Here is a 5,532-nt window from a genome sequence, read left to right on the forward strand (position 1 = left end):
AAAGCCATGATGGATTTTCTAAAAATGGAAAATTTTAATGTTTGTGTAAAGGCAGAAAACTTTGGGCTTGAACATAATTAACGATTCTCTGCATAATTCATGAATTATATATGTATTAGCGAATGCCCGTGCATACAACATGCATTAGCTGCACAAGAAAATCGTCATTAAATATCTTTTTATGTATTTAAAAGTTAATTGAACTAATTACCGACATTTAAAAAAAATGTCGTTATTGGTGTGGTATTACCAGCATTTTTAAACCGTTGTTAGTTGTATTTTAATAATTAATAAATTTAAAAATTATTAATGGAAGGATTACCAACGGTTTAATAAACAATGTTGTTGTTTCATGTGTATTAGCGGAATAATAAAATCGTCGTTAACTCTCTTTTTATTTATTTAAAAATTAATCGAGCTAATTAACGATGTTTTTAAATAAAAGCCAAAAACGCCATTATTTGTATGGTATTATCGACATTTTTAATCTATCATTTAATAATTAATAAAGTTTAAAAAATATTGATGGTAGGATTACTGACGGTTGAAGATTAAACGCCGTTGTTAGTCTATAATTAATGAGGGATTTTAAAAATAAAGTGAATTTCCCGCCGTAAAAAGAACCCATTTTTATAGTGATAGATCATCCACTTTTGTGCTTGTATTCCTTACACATTGAAAATTTGCACCTTAAGATGTTGGAGGCAATCCTATTATGTTACAAAGAATTATAATTCAAATATGATCTGTATAACTTTAAGTGTGTACATATATGAACACGTATATACACATATATTGATTTGATTTCAAAAAGAGGTAATGTCAAACTTGGATTAAAGAAAGAATAATGCTGAAGTAACATTAAAATATACATCGGGAGGGACATTTCTGACACACATCCACATCAGAAATGTCCCCCCACGATGTACATTTCAATGTTACTCCAACATGACTCTTACGCTGTGTTTGGATTGAGGGAAGGGGAGGGAAGGGAAACTCATTAAGGGAAGGGAAGGGAAGGGAAGAGAAGACTAATTTCTCTTGACCCTGTTTGGATTAAAAGAGAAGAGAAGAGAAAAAATCAAATTTCTCTTGTTTGGTTAGGATTCATAAGAGAAGAGAAGAGAAATTATTATTGTCAAATGACTATTATATCCTTCATAATCTAAAAAACAAAATTCTACTTATATAATGATACAAAATATAAATGACCAAACGTTCAAGATCAATTTGAGGGGTATCTTTCATTTGAATGCTTATAAATGAGAGTTTCTATTGCCACACCCACTTTTACTAAAAACATCCTAAGCAAAAGTTGGTGTGAGAATATAATCTCTCTAATATAAGGATTTTGTTAACAAGTGTCCTAAGGAAACACGTAGAAATCCCTTATATTAGAGATGGATATTTCTAGTTACACTTTTGAATGACTCGTGAGGGAACATATGATCCTGGTCATTTAACTCTTCTACAATGATATATTTTGTTATAATGTTTTTGAAATATCCAAACTACATTTTTCTGCCCTTCTTCACATACTTTCGTTTTTAAATAATGATTGTAATAATTTCCTACAGTACTCTATTGTAACTTAGAAATGGAGAATGATATACTCTTAATTTTCACAACTATGATATATATATATATACACTATTGAAGTCAAAAAACAATAAAAAAAAACAAATAAATCTGAATCATTTTTACAGTGTCAAGTTCAACATTTTTATTATAGAATACAACAAATTTTCAAAATTGTCAACTTCATTACTACAACAACGGATATATTTATCATTATGGCTTTTATTGTCGAACGACACTTTTAAGGGATTTTGCGGTGGATATTTACTGTTATATCTCTTTTTTCATTTTCTTTTAACAAAATTTCAGCTTCTTGGAATTCTTAAGAGGGTTGCCCATTTCCTAATGCTAACCTACTAACCATAGCATGCTTGTTATCTGCACAAAAATAACATCTGATATGTTAAATATGAAATTAAAACAATATACAAAGAAATCTAAAACTTTCCTTATTGACATAATATTATTCACTAATGACATATGGATGATGACATTGGCTTGCTCCCAAAATATAGAATTAAAATCCTACCAAAAAAATTAATTTTTTGATAGTTACACATTCGCTTATTTTAAGTAACGAATACAAAGGATAACGTGAATTGCAAGGAATGAAATTATCTTCATCATAGGATGCTGTCATCTGGGATCACTGCAAGGGCATATAACCACAGATCTTTTTCCTTGTGTATCCCAAAGAAAAATATATGGTTGTGCATTCATCACAACTCTTTGTTATTATTTAATAATTCACTGAAACAAATATTTTGGATCAAGTAGATCACTTCATTTAATATAGAATAAAATGAAGTTGCTGAATTTTTATACGAAGAAATTCAAAGATTATTTTGTATCGTTCGGTACCCTAACATTTTTGCCAATCCTTGCATTCTTATCTACTATGGCTTTCCTTATGAGAGACCCTTCTCCAATACCAATGGGGACAAGGATGACATTCCCCTCCATCCCATTGCTTATTTGTATGTCATCTGTCTGTTGAAGAAACACAAACATGAGAACAAAGACAGGACAAATATGCAAAAGGAAAAAAATTAAAATTTAAAAATAAAATAGTAGGCTTACTTGGTAAATATCAGCACCCATGACCACTGAATCCTCAATCACAGCTTTATCACCAATCCAGGTCCGCATACCAATTACCGAGTCCTTCATCTTGCACCTCTACTCTTGATCAAGTTCCAAAGATAATCCAAACAATCATCGAAATCTAGGGTCCTATGTTGAAGGAAATGACCTTTCTTTCCTAAGCTCAATCTGAGAGTGATAATTAATGAAAGGTTCAGACCTTACCATACAATGGTTTGAGTACTAAAATCTTTCAGGTCAGAACTTGAAGAAATTAAAGTAGATGATCACGTTGTACAACCATCCAATTTGTAAATATGTATCTAGAGGTTTACTTTTAATTGTTAGGTTGATTTATATAGGCATTAGAAGTGAATGAAATGTTGGTTACCTCTTGGTTCCAATTAGTTTTCCAAATGACTATCAAGAGAATCAAGGTCTGTAGAGAAGTTCCCCAAAGCATGCCAGCCCAGATTCCCTACAACCATAGCACTACACATTAGTATAGAACTTGATATGCTCCAAAAACTTTCAATTGCTATATTATCCGAAAGCAAATGTGGCAATGAAAGAGAGATTTACCTCAACTCCCCAGTTCAATTTGTAGCCCAGAAAGAACCCAAAAAAGGGAGCCCAAAAACATAGTAACAAGCTAAGTTAATATAAGCCGCCAACGCTTGCCACCCACACCCAACTGCGACACCTATACAAGAATATATAGATCAAATAGTATTTTAAAGCTTATTATTATCAAACTGAGGAGTTTTTTTAGCACACCAAGTTTTACTCATAACACACTGATACAATGCAAATCCCTCATTCATTAAACACAAATTTAGGGTTCCATTTGCATTAATAATTAATAAAAATTAACAATATTTTAGTTCCTTCTATAATTAAAACTTTTATCAATCCAACTCAAATTAAATTACAGTGACCAACTACTGGATTCTAGTTCTCGCCTGGTTCGACTATCTCGCCATCATTCTTCGCACTTCTTTTCTCCAGAAAAATGGGGCAAAGAACCCAATCACTCATATCCTGCACAAAAACAAAATGATATTAATTTAAAAAACTAATATAATTAAGAGAAAATAAGTAAATTATTGTTACTAAAAATTCCTCCATTAATTCAAAGACGAGAATTAATGGTTTCTTTCATTTATATATATATATATATATATAACTAAATAAAGCAGTAAAACTCACTTGGGTAGGGTTATTTCTTGAGTCAAACCAAGTAATACTCATTCAGGGGCGGAGTCAGGATTTAACTCATGTGGGGGCAATGTAAGAGTGGAAGTTTTTTTGTGAGGGCAACGAAGATTGTAATTTTTTTTGTGGGGGCAACATAACTATGGAAACTGTTTTGTGGGGGCAACTAAGAGTGTAAAACAAATTGGGAGAGCAATAGTTGATTACTCCAAAGAAGGTTTGAAAATTCTTGTGGGGGCAAGTGCCCCCATTGCGCCCACTCTAAATCCGCCCCTGTACTCATTCATATTCCATTCTGTTCGAGGCCCGTTTGGAGGCTTCCCCATGTAGAATTGTAGAGTTTTCTTAATCCCCATTAATTGATTTCTTCTAGAATCCATTATTTGCTGCTCAACCCCGATAGCCTTCCAGTAACCCGAATGGGTCACTCTTTCGGGTCGAACTTCACTTCTGCTGAAGAAGTACTTTTCTTTCTTTAAATCACCTAAACATCAAACACGTACCAAAATTACTTATTATTTCTAAACCCAGAAAACACAATGAAGTTCATGAATTATGAAAATTCTAGGGATTCCCACTTACCTGGAAGAGACCAAGGATCATACTTGAAGACATCATCAACGTCGGGGATTATAGAAACAACCAATGCGCAATCAACAACTTTACGCTTCAAATAGTGAATCAGTTCTTCATCAGTTGGAATGAATCGGAATCCAGGAGCCAAACTAATCTCTCCATTTCTAACAGAATCGAGACCCTCCATTTTAAAACAGCTTCTGAAAATCGATTCTCAGACCAATCAGGCTAGATTCAAATTTCAGACAACCAATGTCCACTTCTTATATGTATGGAGACTAGAGTGAGTATTGGGTGTTATAGAAGTTAATTACCCAAATACCCTTTACGTTTTAATGTACGTGTACTACATGCTGGAAAACATGACGAGAATTTAATTGGTGTGAAAGCAGTGTATAAAATAGAATACTTTGTTGCCTACCATTTTACCATAGTTGACAAATTAGTATTAATTAAAAGAGCTTAACAAATCATGCCAATTGGCAACGAAGATTGCATTTGGTGGGCCATCATGATCGTGCTTGGTGAACTATGTTAAATATTATAGATTATGCTGTGTAGTATACTTTCCTTGAGATTCTTGAAATCCACAATGCCATGGATTTTCCTTTTTGGACGGATATGAACATATCTTTCGAGCTGGGGTGACACAGTTTTTATTGCAATTCTCACAATTCTGACGTGGACATGCAAACATAATAGTAGATGATTTTTACTCGTTTTGCGAGGAAACACATCTATGATTATATGCATATCCCACGTCAGATTTGTGAGAATATCGCAGTAAATACTTTCTGTCATTTCAGCATTTTCCATTAATTAACAAATCTCTTTTAGTTAAGGATTACTTTTGTGTTTTAAAAGACTAATTTTGTTGATTACTGGCACGCCCCGGTTTTTGGACCCACAACCCGACCCATGACTTACAACCCACGGCCTAGAACCAAGGCTGAGGTGTAACACACTCAAGGGACAGATCGTGAGTCTATTTGTGTTGACTCAGTCGAACATTTAACCACTTTGACATCCCCAAACATGTAGGCCTTAGTACCAAATGTGTTTGAAACAAAAACTTCTATA

The 5,532-nt window shown here is 33.2% G+C and overlaps 1 long non-coding RNA gene and 1 pseudogene across 2 annotated transcripts; both read right to left on the reverse strand.

Annotated features, from left to right (window-relative positions):
* Positions 1-2,334: 2,334 nt before the first annotated feature.
* LOC147405376 (uncharacterized) lies at positions 2,335-3,384 on the reverse strand. Its single transcript, XR_015175735.1, has 4 exons — positions 3,244-3,384; positions 3,053-3,139; positions 2,659-2,850; positions 2,335-2,568 (listed from the first exon to the last, which is right to left on the reverse strand). It is a non-coding gene; the product is annotated as an uncharacterized LOC147405376 (long non-coding RNA).
* Positions 3,385-3,612: 228 nt separating this feature from the next.
* Positions 3,613-4,639, reverse strand: LOC147405377 (NAC domain-containing protein 83 pseudogene; annotated as a pseudogene). The gene is made up of 3 exons (XR_015175836.1): positions 4,459-4,639; positions 4,137-4,360; positions 3,613-3,702 (listed from the first exon to the last, which is right to left on the reverse strand). The product of XR_015175836.1 is annotated as an NAC domain-containing protein 83 pseudogene (transcript).
* Positions 4,640-5,532: the final 893 nt, after the last annotated feature.

The sequence above is a fragment of the Akebia trifoliata genome, chromosome 3, assembly GCF_017979445.1.
Source record: "Akebia trifoliata isolate Shusen 1 chromosome 3, ASM1797944v1, whole genome shotgun sequence".
NCBI lineage: Eukaryota > Viridiplantae > Streptophyta > Magnoliopsida > Ranunculales > Lardizabalaceae > Akebia > Akebia trifoliata.